Below are 26,652 nucleotides of genomic sequence, written 5' to 3' on the forward strand. Positions count from 1 at the left end.
GCAGACTGGAGACATTGGGGGTATGTAATTTCTATAATTATTGATATTTCTGTGAATAATTATATATAATTGATCATAAATCAAATTAATTTCTTCTGTTCTAATAAATATTTTCTGAGTTTGTTCCTGGACTTGGATCCAGAGTTTAATTTAGTCCCTCTGTGTAACTGAGTTGGACCTGCTGATCTGAGGTCAGAACAGGACAGCATTCGGACCCCCAGTGTGTAGAAATCCCCCTCATGTGAAGAAGGTCAAAGGTCATTCAACCCAGTCTAGAAAAGTGAATTCCTGGAATCTGACAGGAACAAATCAATAATCAATGATTGATGCTTCAACACTTTGATCAGAACCTGGAATGATTTTACTGACTAAAATCCTCCAACACAACATGACCCAGTACCAGGTTCTGGTTCTGGTTCTGGTTCTGGTTCTGAAGTCAGCAGGTCTTTATTGAAGCAGCAGCTTGTTGGCATTAATATTGATGAGAATCTTTAACTGGTTCTGTTGGACTGGTTAACCTGCATCCTGTTGGCTTCAGCTCACATCTTTTATTGGGGCCTGCCATGCAAAGCAATGGCAGGAACCTATTGCTATTCTCCCAATTCTTTATTTTTCATCCGTAACCGTTAATGCGGCTCGTACCGCTGCGTGCACACCTACAAATGAGGTATCAAAATGTGCAGAAAATTCACGCCATTGGAGCTATTACTTTTGGTGGGATTCGGGGTTAACATGGCGACATAATTCGCAAAAAACTACGAAAAAACCCCCATTATAAGTCAATGGGAAAAATCCTAGAAATACCCTATTTTTGAGGATTTTCTGTGTTGTCACGAATTCACGTAGAAATGCCATTCAAATTTCATTTTGTAGATACGTCTGTGATCTCTTCGAAAGTGAAGACGGCTCGTCGATACCAGTTACGGTTTGTCCACAATTTGTCTCTAAGCGACCCAAAGTTTCTCATTTTTCCGAAAATTAGAGTGCGTCTCTCACTGATTAGAGTGAGAAATCAAGAGAACTTTTTCACCCCAAAATAATTTTGAAATCGCCATCACGCCCACAAATATCGCACGATTGGTATCAAAATCGGTCCTGACATTGATACGCATGTCTGCTCCGGTAAAATGTTTTCGAAATTTATCTAGATCGTACGGTTTTCTGTCTGTCACGGTGCTTCAGAGCAAAGTCATGCGACAGGATTTTCTAGGCTGTCTCAGGCTCTGTCACTAACACTTCACACCTTGGTGAGAAACTTATTTAACATAGCAACGGAACTCAAGAGGCTATTGGCTGCTGATTAGGACTACAAATACGCATCACTGTAGTTCTATCTATAGTGGAATACTCAGTTGAAACAGATCAGGACTGAACTGGCCTTTAGAACTAATTGCTGCTATGGGCTGTATATAACTGATTTAACTCTGTAACTGTTACACATGGGATTAGTTTGGAACTTTAAAATTAAGCATAATAATATTTCAAAATAAAAGCCTTGAATATAACAAAAATTCCAAAATAAAAGCCTTGAATATTTTTACATGACGTAATTGCTCTTTTTGGCTTTATTTGACTTTTTCATCCAAAGCACTGTTACACATGGTATTAGTTCGGAACTTTAAAATGAAGCATACTGAAAATTTCAAAATAAAAGCCTTGAGAATTTTTACATGAGATTATTGCTGTTTTGAGCATTATATAACTGATTTTATACAATGACTGTTATTCATGGGATTAGGTTGGCCCTTTGAAATAAAGTTTAACAAAAATTCCAAAATAAAAGCCTTTAATATTTTTACATCAACTACTTGTGTTTTGAGCATTATATAACTGATTTTATACAATGACTGTTATTCATGGGATTAGGTTGGCCCTTTGAAATGAAGTTTAACAAAAATTCCAAAATAAAAGCCTTTAATATTTTTACATCAACTACTTGCGTTTTCAGCATTATATAACTGATTTTATCCAATGACTGTTATTCATGGGATTAGTTTGGCCCTTTGAAATGAAGCTTAACAAAAATTTCAAAATAAAAGCCTTTAATATTTTTAAATCAACTACTTGTGTTTTGAGCATTATATAACTGATTTACCCAATGATTATTAGACATGGGTTTTTGGGGCAATAAAAATTAAGCTTAATGAAAATTTCAAAATAAAAGCCTTGAATATTTTTACATCATGTAATTGCTCTTTTTGGCTTTATTTGACTTTTTCATCCAAAGCACTGTTACACATGGTATTAGTTTGGCCCTTTGAAATGAAGCATACTGAAAATTTCAAATTAAAAGCCTTGACAATTTTACATCAGGTATTTGCTCTTTTGGGCATTATGTGAATTTTTTATCCAAAGCACTGATAAACATGGGATTAGTTTGGCGCTTTGAAATGAAGCTTAACAAACATTTCAAAATAAAAGCCTTTAATATTTTTACATCAACTACTTGTGTTTTCAGCATTATATAACTATTTTAACCCAATGACTATTACGCATGGGATTAGTTTGGCCCTTTCAAATGAAGTTTAACAAAACTTCCAAAATAAAAGCCTTGAGAAAATTTTAAATCTTACTGAATGGTGCACGTCCACCTTACTTAACGTTCTTGTGATTCTCCACATGCTATTGATTACGTTGCAGCGTTCTTTAGATCGATGCTAATTTGTAGCGTGACAACGCCGGGCCCAAACCGACGGGCACGCCTTGGCAGGCCCCGGCTAAATTTCTTCCGAAATTTTCTAGTTCTTTATTCAGATTGCAGTACTGCAGTTTGTCAAAGATCAGCTGTGATTATTTGGCCTCAACTCTGAAGTCCAACCCGACCCGTCTGACAAAACTGGACCTGAGAGGAAACAACCTGGAGGATTCAGATGTTCAGCAGCTGAAGAATCTTGTAAAGACTTTAAAGTAAGTAAATGTTTGTAGTGAGTCCAGCTGCTATCAGCATATTGAACTAAACCCAGTTAGCATCAAAGCAAAGATCCAGTGTTCCCAGTAAAGCTGCAGCTTCTCAGTGGGAGGAGAATGGTTCAGGCTTCCTGATTGGACACAGAGACAGCAATCAGCCAATCAGAGGAGCAGCAGCTTGCTGTGTTCCTGTGTTTGTGTTGGTGTGAAGATGAGTGTTGTTGCTGTGTCCATGTCTCCAGGAAGTCCAGATGGACTCCAGCGTCCAGCCGTCCAACATGTCTAGAGACAGTGGTCCTCATCCATCAAACTGTGGCAGCAGCAGATCTGATCTCAGATCTGTTTGTTCTCTCAGTTCAACAGGAAACAACTGATCAGGTTCATCTTGGTCACAGCTCTGAGATCAGTCTGACTGCAGCCTGGAAACCATCTAGTGGATGTGCTGCGTCACTGACTGCTGCTGGAGAGAGGCTGGAAACACTCACTGATCTGCTCTCTCCTTCCTTCTTCTCTCTGCAGGTTCGATGATTTTGATTATTCTGACTTTTCCGACTGATGATCCCAGTAAAGTAGAAAATGGTCTCAGTGTCCTGCTGATCCTCAGAGGTTGAAGCTGCAGCAGTTTGAGTCTAAAGAGACTCTGACTGGATCATGATGATGACCTCTGACCTCCAAGGTTTTCCTCCTGTTTATTTTCTCGTGTCTGTCATTTAGTGTCTGATATTGTTTGTCTCTTTGGATCAATAAAGATCCAATTCAAACTGGGCTCCATTTAGAGGCTTCATGGAGTTTTGATCTGAACTGGATTCAACTGGAAAGTTGATCTTTTTTCTCTCTGATTCATTTTCATCCTGGAACCAGAAATGGTCTGAGAATGGAAACATGGGAATCATTTTCAGTTCAGCTTTGAAGCCATGAAAGACACTTCAAACCTCTTTTCTCTGCTGCTTCTTCCTTCTGCTGACATGAAAATGTTCCTCAAAGCTCCACAGATAAAAAGATGCTTTACTGGAAACTGCAGAGAAACTTCAGCTTCCATCACAGAAACCAGTTTAACCAGTTTAGAACTGGATGTCCTACAGAAACTCTGATCTTAGAGCAGTTTTCAGGAACATGTGGAACCTGGAAAAAAAAATTTTATATTTTATGTTCATTGTAAAAGCTAAATCTTGAAGTTTTACGTCATCATTGATTCTCAGCTTTAATTTCTCAGTTTGTTTTGGTTTTTACTTTTTTAACTCCATATTTCATGTTTTGAGTTTTCTAGAGAACTTCAGGCTCTTTACTGTGATTTTACTGATTTATTCAAACCTCAGAGAATCACTGGGATAATGTGCTGATTGGTTCATGTTTGATTTTCATAATTCTTCTAATGCAATGTGGGTTGCTGGATGTTTAACGACCAAATAAAGTTTTTAAAAAATCTTTGTGTATTTGTTATGCAGCTGACTGTGTACACATATAATAAATAAACCTTCATTTTAATCCTCCAGGCCATTTTTGCTGTATTATAAGTTTTCACATTTAGTTTCACAGCTTAAATTAGTAAAAGCAGAAACATCTCAAGTTGATTTCAGCTTTAAGCTACTAATTTAGCCAGCAGTTTATTTTTGCAGTATTCAGACTGAAGATGTTTTTTTAATAAAACAGATGAGAATCAATCTTTTCAATCAAAACTCGATTAATTAAATCAGCTATTGAATTAGAATAATAACTTGTATAAAACTGCCATTTCTGTCTGGTTAATGGTGCAGCAGATCCTGCAGGGGGCGCTCTGGGGCCTCAGTGTTCAGGTCGGTTACAGTCACATCTCCCAGACTCCTGAATCTTCTGGTTCCTTCCTGAAATGATTTCCTGCAATAAAATGTTGGTTGGAAATGAGCAGAAAACTGAGAAAAACCTGAAAAAGTTCAAATCTGACCTAAAGTTTTACAGCTCAACTCATACAAAGGAAAACATGAAAATAAAGGTGTTTATTGTCACCTGGAAGGAGGCGGAGCCTCAGCTGGGTCAGGGGGCGGAGCCTCAGGTGTGTCAGCTCTAGTCAGGTTTGGATCAGAACCGGTTCAGACTCCATGCAGAGCAGAGTCTGTATATTTTTGTTATTTAATAAATTATCTTAAGAAAACGAAATTGATAGAAAGGATATAAGGTTTCTTTTATTTTTCTTTTTTTGGGGGGTTGGGGGAAAATATATGTAGCATCCCGATCCACACTCCATTCCAGTTCATGGCGGTAATGCACATCAATAAGTTGCTTGCCAACCGCAAAAGAAGAGAAGAAGAAGAGCAGCGTCTGGATCAGGTGAGTGTTCACTTCTTGTTTTGCTGATGTTTTATTTACAATGTTTCAATGTGAAATTAATCCACAGCATAAACAACTAAGCAGGTGTAAGTGAACCAGGGTGTGATATTATTTAAAACAATGTGGTTGCAAGGAAGGAAATTTGGTAAGACTTTATTTGAAGGGGTGCAAGAAAAAAGACATAGGATTCTTTATAAATGTTGAATTAGGTTTGAATTAGGTCCGCTGTATTTTATATTTCTGTTTTTTTGTAAATGATTTTGTAGCGATCTGGACAGGTAATGTCCTGTTCTGCAGTGCCGGGGGGCCAGACGGGTGTAAAGATAATTTTCTGGACCCGGACTCAGACCTCAGAGACGCAGAGTGATGGATCCTCTGGGGAGTCAGAGGCAGGAGGCTTAAATGAAGTGAGCTCTGCTACGTGAGCGCTGAGGATTAGAACAAGCAGAAACTATTATTAGTGGTTTATTGTGTTGCTGAGCAGAAACTTGGTGCAGCTTTGGCTATTTTATAAAAGTGTTTATAGATAAAACTGAATCTGATCAACTTGAAAATCTTTGTTAATTTAATGAAATAGTCATGGAAAAAAATCTTGAAATGTTTAAACATAAATAATCTTTAAACTGAAATGTGAACTGGTTGTTATTTACCATTTATTTCCTGGTAGTGATGATCAGACAGGATTCTTCTCATTAGCAACACACCTCTGCTGTGAGAGGGGGCGGAGCCTCAGGTGGGTCCGGTCAAGTTCTGGAGAATCGGGTCCAGTTCGTTCTGACTCGGTTTGTGTGAACAGAAGGAGAAGCAAAGATCTGATCAGGTGAGTTTTAACTCCACATTCTTCTGGTTTCCAGTCCTGACTGGGTTTTCTCTCTTTGAGCTGCTGCAGAACCAGAACTGGGCCTGGTTCTGGTTATGATGCAGAGCTGCAGCACCTGGTTTCAATCAGGAACTCTGATTTTCTCTGAGTTTTCATCTGTAACCCAGACAACAAGCTGAGTTTGCTCCCAGTTTCATAGTGGAGTCAAACTGGTACCAGTAGGTTCTGAGTGTTTTGTGGGCCCGGCTGAGATATCTGGGTTCCTGATTGGTGGATGGAAAATATTTCAATATGAAGTCAATAATTTATTGATCAGAGAGGATTCTCTGGGCTTTTATCAGTAGAAAATCCAGATTGAATCAGACATTTTGGATCAAATGCGTTACTTTTATGGCTTTCTTTAATATGGAAAACTTGACCTCTTCTGACCATCGCTCCATTTCTGAGTCTTTCTGGTTTTAAAATGTTTGCTCATTAGAAAATCATAAAATTGTTGGTTGAATCACAGCAATAATTTCCACAGCTGTTTGCCAAACTTGCTAGGAAAGTTGTTTATGTATGTTTATATTTGAGTCACTGAAGACATCACGAACATTTCAAAATATCCATGTTTTTCCTTTACTCTGATTTTGTTTTAATGAGGAAAATCAAAGTCCCTGGTGAATTAATGAATGAAACGTATTCATACCCCTTTAAATATTCTCACTCTGTTTCATTGCAGGCCATTTGCTAATCTCAGAAAAGTTCATATTATTTCTCATTAATGTATACTCAGCATCCCCTCTTGACAGAAAACATACAGAATTGTAGAAAGCTTTGTAAATTTATTAAAAAAAAGAAAAACTGAAACATCACATGGTCATAAGTATTCAGACCTTTTGCTCAGTAGAAACCCCTTTTTAGCTTGTACAGCCATGAGTCTTCTTGGAAATGATGCAACTAGTTTTTCACAGCTGGATTTGGGGATCCTCTGCCATTCCTCCTTCAGAACCTCTCCAGTTCCATCGGGTCGGATGGTGAATGTTGGTCATAGAGTTGGATGCAGGCATGCATAACAAATCACATTTTATTTGAAATATATTTACATTTTTCAAGAGTACATTGCCAATATACTATTACAGAATTGTACAAATTGTCAATACATTCAAAATTTGCAGACAACATGCTTATGAAAATTAGTACAACGAAACAATAGGTACACTTTAGAGGAAATGTGAAAAATATTTAACCAAGGACAGAGTATTGTTTTAATTTAATATCACAGTATTCCAGTATTATTGCAAACATACTGACATTTCTCCTTCCTAAGAACAGTGAGGATCAACGGCAGAACATTCCCATTCACTGCACTTTACAGAAACCTACAAAAAAGAACATTTGTATTTTAAAGAGTACAGAAAAATGGCAAAGAAAAAAGTCTGACTTACAATTTTAAGACGTAGCGGACTCGCTATGCATGTGACATCATCAGAACTGATGATGATTGGGACCGGATGCCTGGGGTGGGAAAACATTTCTAGGTTACTTCTTTACCTGTTTATGTTAGAAGTAGAAAAAATAGTCAGCAATATGATATAATCAGTTGATGTTGAGGCATCAACTATGAAGCTGTTTTCAGTGAGGTCTTAAGGGAGACAATCTACCATCAAATCTTTCCATCCATGATCTGAACACGTTGATCCCTGCAGGGTGGTGAGGGGGGCCGGTGGGGCCCAGCTCCAGCTGTCACCAGACGAGAGGAGGGGTTCACCCTGGACAGGTCACCAGTCCATCGCAGGCACTGAAAGCTAACAATGAATAAAACGTATGAAAGAGAAATGATAAATTAACAAGGAGAATAAATGATGTCCAATTATTTTAAAATCAAATCATGTTTATTAATTGCAGTGATTTATAATTGCTGACGTCAGAGACTCAGAACCTGGTTTTAGAGGAAGAATTGAGCTGAATCAGGAAAACTGAAGTATATTTTGAGGTTGTCAGTAACATTCCTCTGTGGGATCCAAAAGTCAAGATTCTGAGAGTAGCGTTGTTGTCTTGTAATAGGAAGGGCGTAGGTTCGATTCCATCTTCCTCTTGCCACATGTCAACGTGCTTTGGCACCACTGTTTGTATATGTTGGGACCTCCCAGCTGTGGTGTTTATCTGTATATGGGCAGCCTGAGTCTGTTGAATGTGTAGGTCACTCATAGCACAAAGGCTTCAGCCTGGATGTATTATTGAGTTTTAAATATATAACAAGTTTTCAGACTCTACACTGGTTTCCAAAATATAAACTCTCCAGCTTTTATTTAGCAGCTGAACCAAAATCTGCAAAGTAAAAATTCAACTGTTTTGTCAGTTGATCCGAATCTCCGACCGCAGAGTGTCCTTGCTTTAAATTCACTTAAATGGATCCATGATTAGCTGTAACAATAGATATTTGAGAAATATTTATTTTAGAGGTAAAAACAATACAGTAGGTTTTTTTTAAATAAATGTTAATAAAATATTGTCACATGGACATCCAGGTTGTTGAATTGTACTTAAAAGTATGTATGTGTATATATGTTGTAACAGATAGTAGACTAAAGTAAATTAAGAGTTTTCTAAATTAAGTATGACGCAGATTGTTTATGGATTAAATCTTATGCATCCTGGAAACAAATCGCCAGAGAAGCCAGGACGAAATTAAAGGGTTTTTGCTCTCAGGAAAATCTGGATGAAATAAATCAGCAGATCCAAAACAGTCTTGATAAAGTGAAACAGAATTATGAGTTTCTTCAACGTAATTCTTTAAATACTCCAGATATTGTGCAGAAACTAGATGCCTGTACTATACTAACAAATGAGATTTATGATCTTGTGTGTAAGCGTTTAGAAGGGGGTATTGTTGAAGAAAAATTTAATCAAGAAGTTGAAAAGGAAAGAGTGCGAGAAGTCTTAAATAGAGACGAATATCAGTCTGTTTTTGGAGAAATCTCTACTGAATGTTCTTCATGTGGTTCATCAATTACCAGCTCCAAAGTTTCTCAAGGGCGTGTAATGGCAGAAGCTGATCTTGCGGCTAAAAAGGTACAAGTTAAATCCATGTTGGAGATTGAAGCTCAACATGCGAGAGTCAGTAAGCTTGAATGTGACTGGAAGTGTCATGAGTCCCAGATTATGGCAGAAATGAAGCAGAAGGAAGCTGAAGTGCTACAGCAGCTTGATGAGGAGAAGAGCAAGTTAAAGGTAATGCAAACAGATATGGAAGTTAAAATGGCTGCAGCTCGGCTTGATGTTTATAGCAGACTTGAAGATGGGGTAGAAGGGGAAAATCTTGATTTTAAGCCTGAGGTTAAATCAGTGCAAATTTTAAAACACCCAAGAAAGTCAGCTGCAAGGGCTGCATCAATTCTACCACCTCAAGCTCTGAGATTCCTGCAGTAAACTTGGCTGAAGCCTTAACGAGCTCATTGAGTTTAAGTCGCCTTCCTGTTCCTGAACCTGCCATATTCTTAGGTGACCCTTTGAAATTTGTGGACTTTAAGATATCATTTACAACTTTAATTGATTCAAAATCCATCTCTGTTGGGGAAAAAATGTTGTATTTGAAAGGTTATCTCTCTGGAGAAGCCCGAAAGGCTGTGGAAGGTTTCTTTTACAGAAGCTCTGAGGATGCATATGAGGGTGCTTGGTCAGTTGTACAGGACAGATATGGAAACCCATTTAGGGATAAACTTATGTCATGGCCAAAGATTGCACCAAATGATCCATTATCTCTCAGAGATTTTGCTGACTTTTTGAAAAGTTGTGAAGAGGCTATGCCTCAAGTAAAAGGACTGTCCATCTTAAATGATTGTGAAGAAAATCATAAGATGTTGAAGAAATGACCAGACTGGGTTGTACGTAAATGGAGTAGAGTTGTTGTTGAAGTGCTTGAAGCGTGTGGAGAATATCCATCTTTTGAATGTTTTTCTAGATTTATACAAAAGGAAGCACGTATAGCATGTAATCCTATTGCTTCTCCATTTTTGTTAAAGTCTAAAACTTCTTCAAATGATCTTTCCAGGAAAGCTAAGACTTTTAATACCAGTACGGAGTTCAAGAAACAAGAAACTGGTCATGTTCTGAAATCTAAACTGCCTTGCTTGGTTTGTACAGACATATCACACAGTGTTGCTAAATGTCCCAAATTTGCAGTTAAATCAATGGAAGACAAAAGATCATTTATATATCAGAACCATCTTTGTTTTGGATGTTTAAGGAAAGGCCATTTATTGAAAGACTGTAAAACGCGGCATGTTTGTGGAGAGTGTAGACGACATCATCCTACTTGTTTACACAAGGACAGAGTGAGATGTCAGGATGTTGGTCAGCAGTTTTCAATCTCTCCAGAAGAAACAGCTCAGGTTTCTCACAGTGTTTTATCTCATGCACTCACCCGAAACATTTCTGCCACATCAAGTATTATTCCAGTTTTTCTGTCCTCTGTGAAGGATCCTGGGAAAGAAATACTTACTTATGCACTCCTTGATACTCAGAGTGACTCCTCCTTTGTTTTAGAAGATCCGTTGCATTTTGTTTGGCCAATCACGATTTTTAACGTCTATAGACACAATTTAGAAAATGGGCAATTTTTGCAGTATTTCTGAAATATAATTAGATTTCAAAGACCAACATCACTGATAGGTTTATTTTGTCACAACCTGCAAAGAACCAGCCAGAGACAGAGATTAGGTTTCTTTTGATTTCTTTTCTGCAGAATAGGAGAATTGAGAACAGACGCAACGAATCGCTGTCAAACACTGTCCGGACTCAATTCTGCCAGTTCTTTCTTTGCATTTCTCTTTATTGTATAGAAAAAGGAGGTTGGGCTTCTCTTCACACAGTCACACAGAGAATTGACCAACCGTCTTTACATTCTGGAACCTCTCATGGACATGCCCTTATAAGGGCATGTGGCTGACCACAACTAATCAGTTACATATGGAACTAATAACACATGAATGTTTAACGTTTTTAGCTTCTAAGCAAACATCCTAAACAAAGTTAATAACATACTACAAAAGAAAGAGAAGTTAAGTAAATATAAAAAGAAGAATAATATGAGAGTAATAATATAAAAGAATAATATGAAAAGAATAATATGAAAACATAACTTGTAAAATAAACTCATGAGTAAATGAACAGGAGGATAACTTTCCTAACATTTCCCACCTGTTTTTCATATTAAGCATGAAAAGTCTAACACAGACATCAGGAATACATCACTTGCTGGCACATTTTCAATGCATCCATCATAACGTTAGACATCAGGGTGCCCCTCAGTGATAGAGGCAACAAGTTGATATTGATATAGAACATGTCCAACAGTTTTGGCTATCAGAGATTTTAGACATGGGATTATGCAGGCAGTAAAAATACAAAACAAGAAAAGAATAATAAGAAGAGGCATCATTAATTTCAACAGCAGGTGCCACCATGGTCCAGATATGAACCAAGAAAGGAAATCTCCTTGTGAGGGAACAGCATCCTGTAACATGGCTTGTTGCAGATTCTTTAAGGCAGACATGGCTTCAGCAATATGAGTTTCATTAGCATCAGAAATATAAGTACAACAAGATGTTCCTATCATTACACACACACCACCCTGACTAGCTGTAAGTATGTCTAACACCATCCTGTTTTGGAGAACCATCAGTCGCATTTCACTAAGTTGTTGATTCTGTCCTCTCTCAATGTCCATGGTAATATTTACCAGGGTCTTCATTCTGTAATCCAAAGTTTCAATCATCAGCATAGATTTTGCTACTCCAACCCATGGAAAAATTGACAGTCCCCATTTCCCAGCAGTACTCCAATGTTTGTGTTCTTTGGGAACATTTGAACCCCAGATAGGATCATGTGGCTGGAAAACAATTTCTGAATTTCTCCGCCGTCGCAGGTGATGAGAGTGTACTGCTGCAGTAGATACAATGATGGTATGATCAGAGACAAACACAGGAGCACAAGTACCTGACCAGTTCATGGGTAGCGATGCATAGATATTACTTCCTCCACACAGAAACCAACCACCCTCAGTGGGATAATTTCCTCGAGGTGTCCACATGGGACATGGAATAAGAGTCCCATCAGCACTTGGACAAACGGAGCTAGGAAATAAATCAGTGATATGTTGCTGGCATCCAGGTACATGGCCTACCCGAACAGTCCAGTTTCCTGGTGGAGAATGGATACAGACCGGATGTTTTGTCCCTGACATCGTGACAGCTTTCATCCGTGATGGGTATCCAGTAACATTACTGTAGGTGAAGATGGGCGTCACGCCAGTGCACACTCTTTTCATCAGGATGTCACCATCTGAAGTGTTGACTGGAGTCGCTGGCATGAAACGTAAAGCACAAGAGGCAAAACAGACAGCTTGGGACCTGTTCATGGGACTGACATACAGAGTAGGTTTTCTGGTAGACTTTGGCATCACCGAGCAGACGTAGCAGTTGGTCATATTCCGTTCTTTGGCCAACATCTCCACATAAGTCTGCCATATGTTGTCATGGTGATGGTCTGGAAGGTGTCCTAGCCAGATCTTCATAGCAGTGGTATGGACAAATCTTCTCCCCAGATGGATTAGTGAGGTTGGACTGAAAAAACAGGACACGCACACAGCAGCCACAGCACAAAAGAGGCCCCATCTCCATGAGGACCCCATCTTTGCTCAGTTACAGAGATGTTAGAGTTTACCTAGGACTCTATGGAACAGGGATGTGATGAGTTCTTCTGCTGACGTTGAGATGTGTGACCCTATATAGCCACACCCCTTTGTAGTCAGATCTTCCCCACTGCCCCCACCTAGGTCTCCAACACTCTCTGCAACTTACAGTGGCTGAGGTGAATCCAGGATGGTCTCTCAGCGATCTTTACTGCAGTGGGAGTGGTCAAAAGCACTTGAAACGGTCCCTCCCACCGTGGGCAGGCCCAGTTCTGTCTCTTAATGGCCTTGATGAAAACCCAATCGCCTGGTTTCACCACCTGGAGGTCCTGTGAAGACAAAGGTTCTTCTGGCAGTGAATTTGCATTTGACACTTCTTTAGACTGTAACATTTCTTTCATGTAATCAGCTAAAGTTTTTTCACTGTCATCTGGTGGTGGTGTGGTGTCTTTAAATAAAGGAAGCTTAAAAGCTCTGCCGTGTACTATTTCAAAAGGAGTTAAACCATTCCCAGTGGGCACAATTCTCATGTACATTTTCACTAAATCCAGACACTCTGGCCATGGCCTTTTGGTTTCTTCCATACATTTTTAAGTCTGGATTTAACAGTAGAATTTGCTCTTTCAATTAACCCAGCGCTTTGGGGATGGTATGAACAGTGATTTTTTAATGTTATCTGCAATCTGTCTGCCATTAACCGAATGACTTGATTCACAAAATGTGGACCATTGTCACTGTAGATTTTCTGTGGGATGCCATGAGTTGGAATGATAGTTCTGCATATTGCTTTAGCTACAGTTAGTGCATCCGCATGTTTTGATGGGACAATTTCAACCCATTTAGAAAAAGCATCAATCATCACTAAGCAATATTTATAGGGACCACTTTGAGAAAGTTCAATGAAATCCATATGCATAGTCTCAAATGGGTATTGTGGCTTAGGAAATTGACCCCTCTTTGGTCGAACATTTCCTTGTGGATTATGTCTTACACAGATTGTACATGCTCTACAGAAAGTTTTAGCATATACATTAAACCCAAACGCTGAAAAATGCTGCTGAATTATGTGAACCATCCCACCTGTGGACACATGGCAACAACTATGAGTCAGAATTGCTGCAGCATTAAAAAGACTTTTAGGAAGAATAGGTTTATTGTTAAGCATATAAAGGCCTGTTGTGTTCTTAACAGCACCCTTACTGAACCATGAGCGTTGTTCAGCACGGTGAGCAGCTTGTTGGTGTGACAGGAGAATTTCTAGATCAATAAGAAGTTCCTGTGATGTCGCATGATATATCTCTGACACACCAAAAGCGCCTGTAGCAGCTAGCTTAGCCGTGTTATCTGCATAACGATTACCAGTAGACACAAAATCAGTCCCTTTAGTGTGAGCAACACATTTGAGAAGGGCCAACTTAGATGGTAAAAGTATGGCCTGAAGCAGCGATAACAGAAGCTTAGCATGTGTAACAGATTTGCCAGTACTAGTAGTCATACCCCTGCGTTCCCATTGTTTAGCAAAAAAGAAAACTGTAGAAAATGCATATTGACTATCAGTATAAATAGTGACATCTTGACCTTTAGCCAACTCACAAGCCCTGGTCAAAGCAATTAGTTCAGCAGCCTGGGCTGAATGATGAGCTTTGATCTGTTTGGCTTCAACTACTTCACCAGCAGAGGTCACCACTGCGTAACCTGTTTGAGTCTCCCCTTTGTAATTTTTGGAACAAGATCCATCCACAAACCATACATTGCCAGTTTTTAATGGCACATCAGACAAATCTGGACGAGGTAATTGTAATTTTTCAGTTTCAAACACACAGTCATGTGGAACACCATCTGTAGCAGTTGGAACAAGAGTAGCAGGATTAAGAACAGTACATCTCTGAATTGTTAAATGAGGCTGAGAAAGCAAAAGTGCTGTGTAGGAGAGCTGTCGAGCAGGTGACAGAAAAGACATTTTTGCCTGCAACAACAGCACATCTACAGCATGAGGAACTAATAAATTTAGTGGGTGATATAAGACCACTTCTGCTGAACTTTCTACCGCTAGAGCAGCTGAGCATACAGCTTGTAGACATAAAGGAAGTGCAGATGCGACTGAGTCTAGCCGTTTGGAATAATATGCGATAGGTTTTAATTTTCCTCCATGAGACTGTAACAGGACTGAACACATAAACCCATTTTTACAATCAACAGTTTGAACGAATGGCTTCCTGTAATCAGGTAGCGCAAGAACTGTGGATGAGATAAGCTCTGTTTTCAAATCTGTGAACTGTTTTTTCAGCTTCAGGTGTCCATGTTATCACCTCAGACATGGCCATAGGAGTCTCATAAATGAGATTAAGTAGCAGTTGTGTTTTTTCTGCAAACTGTGGGATCCAGGCTCTGCAATAATTACAGAGGCCTAGAAAAGCCATCATCTGTTTTTTTGTTACAGGTTTTGGAGCATTCGCTATTGCAGATTTACGCTCATCATGTATTTCCTTCCCATTTTCAGAAATCTGATGTCCCAAATAGCGAACTTGTTGTTGAACCCACTGTAATTTTGATTTGCTAACTTTATTTCCAGTAGATGCAAGGTGATGTAAAAGTTGCAGAGAATCTGCTTTACATGCTGCTTTACTTTTAGATGCTATGAGAAGATCATCTACATATACCAGGATTTGACTACCATTTTGCGGAGTAAAACTTTCCAGACAAGTCATAACTGCTTGTGTGAAAATAGTTGGACTATCAGCAAAACCCTGTGGCAAACGCGTATAAGTATACTTTTTTCCTTCAAAAGTGAAAGCAAACCAGTATTGTGAGTCAGGATGTACTGGTATTGAGAAAAAAGCATTACTTAAATCGATCACGGTGAAAAATTTGCTTTCTGGGTCTAGGGAATTAAGCAACGTGTGTGGATCTGGAACGTTTGGGGCTCGAGTTTGGACTGCTGCATTTACAGCTCGGAGATCTTGGATCATCCGCCAATTTTTTCCATCAGCCTTTTGTACTGGAAAAATTGGAGTGTTACATGGTGAATCAAAACATGGTCTAATTATTCCAGCATCCAAAAGGTCCTGTACAACAGGTTTTATTCCTTCCTGTGCATCCGGTTTTAACGGGTATTGTTTTATTCTGGGCCTACACTGTGATTTTGGAGTAATAGTGACTGGTTCCACTATAGTAATTAATCCTACATCTGTTGGACCTGTGGACCATAATGAAGCAGGCAAAGTCTGTAGGTCATCCTCATCAGACTGCGATAGTAGGACTGTAGAATCTAGATTAAGTCAAGGAGAATCTGTAACTTTTGGTTCTGTATCGAAGAGAACTCTGTACGACATTCTCCAAAGCTGTGTACTCGGACTGTACATCCAGCCTAATTTTTGAGAACAAGGCAGAAAATCAGATGCCATTTCTGCTGCTTTTAAACGGGGACCTGTGTCTCTGCTTTGTGTGTCATCAGCTTTAAACAAAGACAGATGTGGGACCCCTGGTAGGCAATAAAGAGATAGCTGTTGTGTGGGCAGAAGCACAGAAGCTGCTGCAAATGAGTTTCCGTCAGTATATAAATACTGAGTAGTCACCAACATTGGTTCCTGCTTTAAGAATTTTTTTGCATATCTGTCATCTGTTGTTAAACACACATTCATGATAACTTCTAGTTCTGCTAACGGTGTTTCATCAACAGGGACAGACAGAGACTCTTTTGCTTTGATTAAGAGTTCACTTTTTTCACTTATCTGTTTAAGAAATGGCAGCTGCAGAGCAAAATACATTGGTTTTTCAGTTACTGTGGCCATAACGTTTTCAACTCTTACAGCTTTCATTCCTCCCTTTGTAGGGAAAATTGCAATGCCTAATTTTCCCATCAAATCGCGCCCTAAGAGATTAATTGGGCAGCTAGGTGAAATTACAACAGGGGCGTGCAGCCTTTTTCCTGTCTGAGGATCACAGATGTCAATACAGCGTGACATCCACTCCTGTGAAGTTTGACCATTTGCTGATTTTACAAATATAGGAGTATTGGAGGATTTGAGTCCTACACTGTCTTTAACGCAAGTTTTACAAGCTCCAGAGTCACATAAGAAAGTCACAGGCTGACCATGGACAGTCAGAACAATATACGGCTTTTCTTTTAATGCATTTAATAGTTCCATTGTCCCATACACATTAACAACGTGAGTCTGAACTTCGTTTTTAACAGTTGATTCATCTAGTCACGCCTGATAAGGTCGTGAATTGCCCCTGCGACCTCTCCTCCTCCCCCTTTGGTGTGGCGCCTGTCTCTGATTAGGACATTCTTTTGACCAGTGATCTAGTGACCCACAAATCCAACACCCCTCCTCTGTTTGTGGTATTCTATTTCTTAACTGAGACAACCCCCTAGACCGAGGGCCACCTCTATTTCCTTGAGGGGGTCGGGTGCTTTGAAATGAAAACACTTCCTCTGGGTCAGAGGTGGAATCTGCCCAGAAGATTTGTGCATCTCCCTTTGTTTTTGCATGTTTCTCTGCATGCCGTGCATACTCCATTAACTCATGAACGGTGGAGGTGTTAAATGCTACCAGATGTTTTCTAATCCATAAGAATTATAAATCCCTTCCATATCCATGATCCATTTATCAAGATCTTCTTTTGGAGAAGTTACACCTTCTACAGCTTTTCTGGCTTCTTCAAGAGACCACGGACGGAAAACTAGTATTGTAGGTTGTTTATTTTCCTCTCCCGGATTAGGATTTGCAACCTGAACCATCGGATATAACTCTTCTGATGGCTCAGACAGTGAAGGGTACAACTTTTGATATGAGCTAGAAGAACCCGGAGTTTTAGAAGAATTATATGGAGGAGGATTTTCCATTTGTACATGGATTTTAGCAGTTATTGGGGTTGTTTTACTACGAGTAGATTGAGAGGGACCCAAAGTTTCCTCTTTTTTTCCTAGTTTTTCAGGCTGGCCTGTTGAAACCCCCCTTAATGCCTCTGGAGCGTCCTCCTTTGGGTCAAAGGCTGGGGGTGGGGTTTTTTGTGCACATACTTGAGCTCGAGGTTGAGTTTCATTATCTTCTGGTCTAACAAACAAAGCTTCGGTTTTTCGGCCTAATTTATTTTTAGCACGCGCATTATGTCTATTTTGTGCCTGGGTTAACCACTTACGTGCAACTACAAGTTCCTTTAATTTTTTCTGTTGTCTGGTACCAGTTTTGAACTAACACTTGTTTCTAATTTACACACCACGTCCTTCCATTGTTCCACTTTCAATACACCATTTACTCCGTACTTTTTTTTCCATTTAGCGAGGTATTTTAAGTTACCTGGCTCCATCTCACACATAAACTTTTCATCCCCTTTAAGACTTTTCACCTTCCCATGTGAAGAACCCATTTTTTACAGTGTTTTCGTCCCGTTCTTTATGACACCTAGGGTGGACGCTACAGAACGGGGGTTGGAAGTGGGGTGGTGGTTAAATTCTTGTCGTGGTAATCCTCGCTTCGACTCAACTCAATAAATGATTTGAGTGGAGGATTCTTGCTACACATCCCCAACAAGGCCCACCACTTGCTTTCCCACTGTGTTTTTAAAGGTTTCACAGGTTTCTTTCCCTTCGTGTGTGTTTAATACTTTCCCTTATTTATTTTACATCAAACGGGGGACTGAAAACCACCCGGATACCACATTATTTACTTACTTGGCTGATTCCTGCTCTGTCTCGGTCCTGAGTCCCGTCAATCCGCCGTTGGCCGAAAGAGGTTGACCTAAGACACTGGCCCAGCGGGGAATTTACCCCCCGGGACTTTCAGGTTAAAGAACCTGACTGCCGGCAGTTTTCAGCGCGTCTGTCCTCCGTCTGTCAGCGGCGGGTATGTTGGGAATCCCGGACGAGCCCCCAAAAATGATAGGTTTATTTTGTCACAACCTGCAAAGAACCAGCCAGAGACAGAGATTAGGTTTCTTTTGATTTCTTTTCTGCAGAATAGGAGAATTGAGAACAGACGCGACGAATCGCTGTCAAACACTGTCCGGACTCAATTCTGCCAGTTCTTTCTTTGCATTTCTCTTTATTGTATAGAAAAAGGAGGTTGGGCTTCTCTTCACACAGTCACACAGAGAATTGACCAACCGTCTTTACATTCTGGAACCTCTCATGGACATGCCCTTATAAGGGCATGTGGCTGACCACAACTAATCAGTTACATATGGAACTAATAACACATGAATGTTTAACGTTTTTAGCTTCTAAGCAAACATCCTAAACAAAGTTAATAACATACTACAAAAGAAAGAGAAGTTAAGTAAATATAAAAAGAAGAATAATATGAGAGTAATAATATAAAAGAATAATATGAAAAGAATAATATGAAAACATAACTTGTAAAATAAACTCATGAGTAAATGAACAGGAGGATAACTTTCCTAACAATCACATTACTGTTATGCAAAATACCTTACAACTGCATCTACTATTTATTTATTTATTTTACCTCTGTGCTTTTACTCTAAAGTGAAAGAAAATTTGTTCTTAAGTGAACAATTGTTCACTTAATTTATTACTACAGGTACTTCAACTGCAAAGGCCAGATCTGTTATCTATTTTGGGTATACCAGAGAAGATACCAGAAAATAATTCACAAAGTAAAATGGCAAAATAATAAATACAAGGACTTTTTTATGATATTGAATTTTATTCTTTTAAAGAGCTTCATTTTCCTTTTTGTAGTTTTTTTAATGTAATGCCACTCTCGGTGAAGGCATTATGTCCTTTTTGTAGCCAACAACTTTTATTACTCTAACTTGATACAAAATACAGTTCAGAATTATTTTTAAATCAGTTGTGGTTTATCATGTTGTGGCTGAAATTAATTTTCAAACATGTTGCGTTTTGGAACAAATAAGTGTGGTATCAACTTCCAGCCTTTCAAAACCAAAAAACAAAGCACTTTATAGCTTATTAAAAAATGATGGCATTCATGATTTGACTGGGTCTAAATAAGATGTTTTGTGCAAACCAGAACATTCTAATTAAACCTCAGCTATCGAAGTATGCTGATTCTTTGATACAAATTCACATTTTGAGGCAGGTGCAATATTAAGGGATTCAAAGGTTTTCAAGACCTGCTTAAGGGATTGTTTTAAAAGATCACGTTCCTGGGTCCAAACTTGTGGTATTTGTAGAGGTTCTAGTGCCAAGGTTGCCAGGTGCTTGGATGGCACACTGGATAAAGACTGTGCTTTGGTCCCGATGGTTCTTAGTTCAAGACCAGCATGGTTTTAAAATTTCACAAGAAAAACTGACTATGCGGTATTTGTAGAAGTTCGAGCGTCACGGTTGCCAGTTGCTTGGATGGCACACTGCATAAAGACTGTGCTTTGGTCCCGATGGTTCTTAGTTCAAGACCAGCATGTTTTTAAAATTTCAGAAGGAAAACTGACTATGCGGTATTTGTATAAGTTCGATCGTCAAGGTTGCCAGTTGCTTGAATGGCACACTGCATAAAGACTGAGCTTTGGTCCCGATGGTTCTTAGTTCAAGACCAGCATGGTTTTAAAATTTCAGAAGGAAAACTGACTATGCGGTATTTGTATAAGTTCGATCGTCAAGGTTGCCAGTTGCTTGAATGGCACACTGCATAAAGACTGAGCTTTGGTCCCGATGGTTCTTAGTTCAAGACCAGCATGGTTTTAAAATTTCACAAGAAAAACTGACTATGGGGGGGCGGACACTCTTCTTGTCCCCCCCTTGACAATACTAGAAGAGTGTCCCCCTCCCCCCCTGCGGGGGGGGGAGGGGGAGGAGGAGGAGCGGAGGGAGGGCAAGAAGAGTGTCCCCCTCCCCCCCCCCCCCTGCGGGGGGGAGGGGGACACTCTTCTTGCCCTCCCTCCGCTCCTCCTCCTCCCCCTACTCTTCTTGTCCCCCCTACTCTTCTAGTAGTGTTCCCCTCCCCCCCTCCGGGGGGGAGGGGAACACTACTAGAAGAGTGTCCCCCTCCCCCCCTACGGGGGGGAGGGGGACACTCTTCTTGTGCCCCCCCTTCTCCTAACCCCCCCACTTCCTCTGCTTGTCCCCCCCTTCTCCTCTCCCCCTCCCCCTAGCCCCCCCCACTTCCTCTTCTTGTGTCCCCCCCCCCCTTCTCCCCCCCCCTGACCCCCCCCACTTCCTCTGCTTGTCCCCCCCTTCTCCTCTCCCCCCCCCCTAGCCCCCCCCCTTCCTCTTCTTGTGCCCCCCCTTCTCCTCTCCCCCCCCCTAGCCCCCCCACTTCTTCTGCTTTTCCCCCCCCTCTTCTCCTCTCCCCCCCCCTAACCCCCCCCACTTCCTCTTCTTGTGCCCCCCCTCTTCTCCCCCCCCCCCCCTACACCCCCCCACTTCTTCTGCTTTCCCCCCCCCCCTCTTCTCCTCTCCCCCCCCCCTAACCCCCCCCCCACTTCTTCTGCTTGGGGAATTACCTGTTCATCCTAACAATATTTTACAGCAAAACCATGCCTTAAGCAGGTCTTGAACTAAGAATCATCGGGACCAAAGGTCAGTCTTTATCCACTGTGCCATCCAAGCAACTGGCAACCGTGACGCTCGAACTTCTACAAATACCACATAGTCAGTTTTCCTCTTGAAAATTTAAAACCATGCAGGTCTTGAACTAAGAATCATCGGGACCAAAGCTCAGTCTTTATCCACTGTGCCATCCAAGCAACTGGCAACTGTGACGCTCGAACTTCTACAAATACCACATAGTCAGTTTTCCTCTTGAAAATTTAAAACCATGCAGGTCTTGAACTAAGAATCATCGGGACCAAAGCACAGGCTTTATCCAGTGTGCCATTCAAGCAACTGGCAACCGTGACTCTTGAACTTCTACAAATACCACATAGTCAGTTTTCCTTGTAAAATTTTAAAACTATGCCTTAAGCAGGTCTTGAACTAAGAACCATCGGAACCAAAGCACAGTCTTTATCCAGTGTGCCATCCAAGCACCTGGCAAACTAGACGCTCAAACTTCTACAAATACCACAAATGTGATTCACTGTCATCCTTTGATTTTATTTCTCGCTGAAACGCTTTTATGGAGATTAACAGCAAGTAAAAAGGTTTTGTATTTTTTCTTAAAGTTTCACTACACATTGACTTTTTTTTCATCCTGGGTTGTAGAAAAAGATATTAGACTCTTTATGAGGACATTAGTTACAATGCAAATAACACCCAATTTTTACAACAAATGCTTAATGTCACTGACCCACCCGTTACATCTTCATCTCTCCTGAAAATATTTTCCACAATGTTGGGAGTGCAAATTTGAGCATTTCTAATGAAAACATGACTTTTTGTTTGTCCTGTTTACAAAAAAGTTGGGAGAACTCCAACTTTTAAAGGTCGGTGTCTGTCGGAAACAGGACTTGAACCTAGTATTTTTAGGTACTAAGCACATATGTAATCCACTGCGCTATCCAAGTTAGGATAGTTTTGTTCATTAAGTTGCTTTCCACTGGAAAAATTTAAAGTTCTATCCCTGGCTGAAGTATGCTCATACTGCACCATTCCTAAACAACAAATTACCTTTTGTTTTCCCACTTACGTTCACAAAAAGTGGGGAGCATTTGTATGTACATGTGCTTAAACATTTAAGTTGTAACTATGGTTGAGCACTTATCTTGGAGAAAAGAGTCACTGCTCATTAATACCTTAAGTAGCAAATTTGACAACCACTGCTATTCTGGTACTTACCACACTCAAAGCAGTCAATGTAATTGCTAAAAAAGTCTTGATATTATCACAGCAAAGTTGAGAGGCACCATGCTATTCTGCAGTTCATTTTGACATGTATGGTCTGGTTTCTTGGTGACTTAACTTAGATATTAACACATACGCATGCTCAGAGTTAGAACAAAACATGCACAGGGTTGTGGGTTGTGTACATATTATGGTTAGCACAAACCTTAGGTTTTTCAACATGAGAAAACATTAAAAAAATATTCTATATGGCAAACGTCTGTGACATTGATTTGTAGATAGATTATTGATGTTGGTAGCGGATCCATCAGCAACATGATGAAGGGCTCCAGCATTGGGTAAGTCGATGGATGGATGCAGCATCTTCAATTCTATGAAATGTCATCGTAAAAAGAAGGTTGGTAAAGCTATATTTGGGTATGATCCCCTGCACCAAGAAAAAAAAAACAAGCATTGATTACATACATACATACATAGAATCAAACTTAACTGAAGAGCGCAGCAGTTTTTTTCTTTGGTGTGAAACAATTAGAAATATTCTCAAACAGCTTTAGTTTTTGTCTTTGGAGAGACAAAACCAGCCAGGCACAGGCATCACCTTATTCTCTCAAGCTGCAGCGTTGGCACCCGAGTTCCCATCCCACCTGCAGCCATGTGACATAAAATATGCTACAGACTCCGATTTTAGCAGTATATTGCTAGTTGCCTGTTTTACATTGCTCGTTCTGCTTACAAAAAGAAGAAATTTATGTTTTTATTTGATCAGAAAGGACCAACTCATTTCGTTATTTCCATCTGATCAGTGCAATGTTCAGATAGCTCCAATTGCACTGTGATATGGCAGCATCTGCAACACAAAAAGCACATCAATCATTTCAATTCTATCACAGATACATTTCAATTGATTCTAGTTAAACAATACAGCAAGGTTAATTTGGCAGATGGTATCGAGTTATTGATTTTCATCATTCACTCCTCCTGGATGAGCACGTAGCAACAGCAGGAAACCGCTTGCATTGAGTTGTTGACTTTAAAGTGGTCCGTCATGCAAGTGGTGACAGTGGAATGGAAAAACTCTCCTTAAACTGGAAGACACCTCCAGCAGAACCCGGCTCAATACTGCGCAGAGTGTAGAAATTGATTTTGGTGGGGGAGGCGCGGTAAATTCTGTTATCGACAGTAGGAGGGCCTGGATGGGAGGCAAATGTGGACGCTTACATTTTATAGAAGCATGCAGCTCACTGCTACGTTGTAAACGGAGAAAGAAACAACATTTGACAACAAGTCCTAACTAAAACAAAAAAAATTCATCCTGAGTATTTGTTCTTTAACAGATGAAACATGTACTTTAAAAAAAATTACACACCGGAGTATCTCAAATAGAATTGTTGGTAATTTATTCCAGAAAAAAAGTGGTTTAAGTAGCAAAACAATTTATAAAAAACTAAGTTTTTTATTTTAATAAAAAATAAATCAATATATAACTTTTTCCTTTCTGTCCTTTTTTATTTATACTAAGGCAGAGCAGGGACATAGCATGTTGCTTTGTAAAAGCATCTCTAAATCATTAAAGATTTTCTCTTCTTTTTAATACTTCAATATTTCATATCTAACAGATTTTATTTGACAAATACAACCTGAGTAAACACAGACAGCAATTTTCAAACTGTTTCACTTTTTGTTGCAGAAAAAGTGAAATTTCTTCTTTTGTTAAATCATAATTAGCCACAATTTTTGAAAAGCTGAGTTTATCAACAAATTCTTCTACAACTATTCTTACTGTGCGTCTTGCCTGTCAAATGTAAAGCAGCACACTGTAGATTGAAGCGGATCTCCAGCATTAGAGGAAAACCGCCATCTGATCCGGTTTGTTGCGGTGGGAGCAGCCGCAGCGTCGGTGGCGCTCTGCGTGAGTCAGCCGGACACACACAGAAAACGACAGCCGACCATATGGACCACCGGCGGCGTCCTCGCACAGGTCCAGTTCATCTCCTGCTGATGCTTCCAGTTCTTCTGGGTTTCTGCTGCTCAGCTTCTGATCTGCTTCACTGACAGCTTCAGCTTTTCTGTCTGGACCAACAGATGATTGGTTTGCTGCTGGAAACGGAGATGGTGCAGCAGATCCTGCAGGGGGCGCTCTGGGGCCTCAGTGTTCAGGTCGGTTACAGTCTCATCTCCCAGACTCCTGAATCTTCTGGTTCCTTCCTGAAATGATTTCCTGCAATAAAATGTTGGCTGGAAATGAGCAGAAAACTGAGAAAAACCTGAAAAGTTCAAATCTGACCTAAAGTTTTACAGCTCAACTCATACAAAGGAAAACATGAAAATAAAGGTGTTTGTTGTCACCTGAAAGGGGGAGGAGCCTAAGGTGCTTCCAGATGCTTAAAACACTAGAAATGCTGGAGTTAGTCCATTTTGACATAGGCTGGAGATAGTCCAAATGGCCTGAAGGATTGCTTTTGTTCTGTAAATAAATAAGGCCATTACCTTATAAGTACCCTGGTAATGGCCTCAACGCATCTCACAGTTGCACAATTGTTCCTTAGACTTAGACTGGATAATGCAGCACAACATCATGGATCAGCTGCAAAAGGTCACATCTCTCCAAAAACACTTCATGTATGCTTCAAAACTAGACTGAAGAGCATTACCTACAGGAGATCTGATCTCCTGTTGGTATCATAGATACCCACCCCCAACATGGACTATTCACACTGGCCTGACGGTCAACGACCACATTTACAATTGAAGAATGGATGCTAATTTGAGCCATCAGTCGTTGGTTCTTTTGGCACTGTTTCAGTAAGTCTGGGGAGAAATCGAAAACCTAGTACTCCTAGTAAAGTGTTTGAACCAGCACAGCTGCTCAGTGGCGAATCCATCGACCAGAAGGTTTTCTGCACTTTCATCCCACGGGTGGTTTTCATCAGAGCAACATCTGAGTGGTCTCCTAAGAAACTTCAGGAAGTAATGTTGTTAGTAGTAACTCTTAAATCTGATAACAAACTTCTTCCCTTTGCTGTTTGCTGGCCATAGATTTTAACTACATCTATGGTAGTGAAATAGTTAAAATCCTAATTTAGCTCTAACGATGATTGAAGCTTCATTATTGCTTTAGAAAGTGTATTAAAGGTAAATGTTAACTATTTATTTTACAGTTTAGCTCAGCGGTAAACGAACTACGTCTCCCGTGATGCTTTGCGCTTTCTCTCCCATAGGAAGTAGTGGAATCCAAAAAGTGTTCCTCCCATCATTTGGTGAAGGTAAGACTCCACACGTGTCGACGGTTTTAGCTTCTCTGTTCTCTCTCTTTTTTCGTTAGTAATTTAGTTTTTGTGCAAACTTTGCATGTTTTTCTCACTGTGACTCCACGCAGTGTGTGTGTGTGTGTGTGTTAATGTTTAGTTGCGTCACGTGTGTCCCCGCAGCTTCCACGGAGGGTCAGTCCACCCACGGAGAGCGGGGAAAGCACAGCAGGCGAAACGGGCTGCGAGTAATTCTTGGTTCATAACAACAGAGGTTGGTAAATGTTGTGCATGTCGACGTCTTTTTGCTGCTAGATTCACTTTAAAGTCAACAATATTTAGAAAAGAAACGCTTAAAAGTGATGGATGCAAATAAAACCTTCATTATTTTCTAGCGGCATTTTAAATCTGCTCCCAGCTTATTAGATGGACTTTTCTATCAGTTGGTTTCAGGAGGTCACATGAGCCCAGTGACTCCAATCAGAGTTGAACATGTTCAGCCAGGGTCCAACACTGGACTCTCTGTTATCCCAGAGATTGGCCCGTTTATCTTTACTCTGTTTCTGCAGTAATCTGGGGCTCCACATCAATGCCAATTGTGTTAAAAGTCCAGTTTCGTTTTTCTTCCAGCTCCTTGGTTTGATCTCTACGATTTCATCGGACCTCCATCCCCTGGAAAAGGTCACGGCTCTTCCTGCTAAAGGTCAGCGCTTGCATAATTACACGGTGGCTTCACACGGTGAGAGGAAATCCTCCTTCAAGTCGAATCTCTTGTGGTTCCAGTTGCGATGGCGGAGCGGGTTCTGGTGGTAGGAGGCGGGGGACGGGAACACGCGCTGGCCTGGAAGCTGGCCCAGTCGCCCCGGGTCCAGCAGGTTCTGGTGGCTCCCGGAAACGCAGGAACCGCCAGCTGTGGCAAGATCAGCAACTCTGGTACCTGAGGGGCTGTTGGACCTGCTAACTGCTCAACATAGGATGTATTTTAGCTGAAGTC

At 40.3% G+C, this 26,652-nt stretch overlaps 1 long non-coding RNA gene across 1 annotated transcript; it reads right to left on the bottom strand.

Annotated features, from left to right (window-relative positions):
• Positions 1-22,583: 22,583 nt before the first annotated feature.
• LOC116716012 (uncharacterized) lies at positions 22,584-23,792 on the bottom strand. The gene is made up of 2 exons (XR_004338347.1): positions 22,904-23,792; positions 22,584-22,784 (listed from the first exon to the last, which is right to left on the bottom strand). It is a non-coding gene; the product is annotated as an uncharacterized LOC116716012 (long non-coding RNA).
• Positions 23,793-26,652: the final 2,860 nt, after the last annotated feature.

The sequence above is a fragment of the Xiphophorus hellerii genome, chromosome 24 (genome assembly GCF_003331165.1).
Source record: "Xiphophorus hellerii strain 12219 chromosome 24, Xiphophorus_hellerii-4.1, whole genome shotgun sequence".
Taxonomy (NCBI): domain Eukaryota; kingdom Metazoa; phylum Chordata; class Actinopteri; order Cyprinodontiformes; family Poeciliidae; genus Xiphophorus; species Xiphophorus hellerii.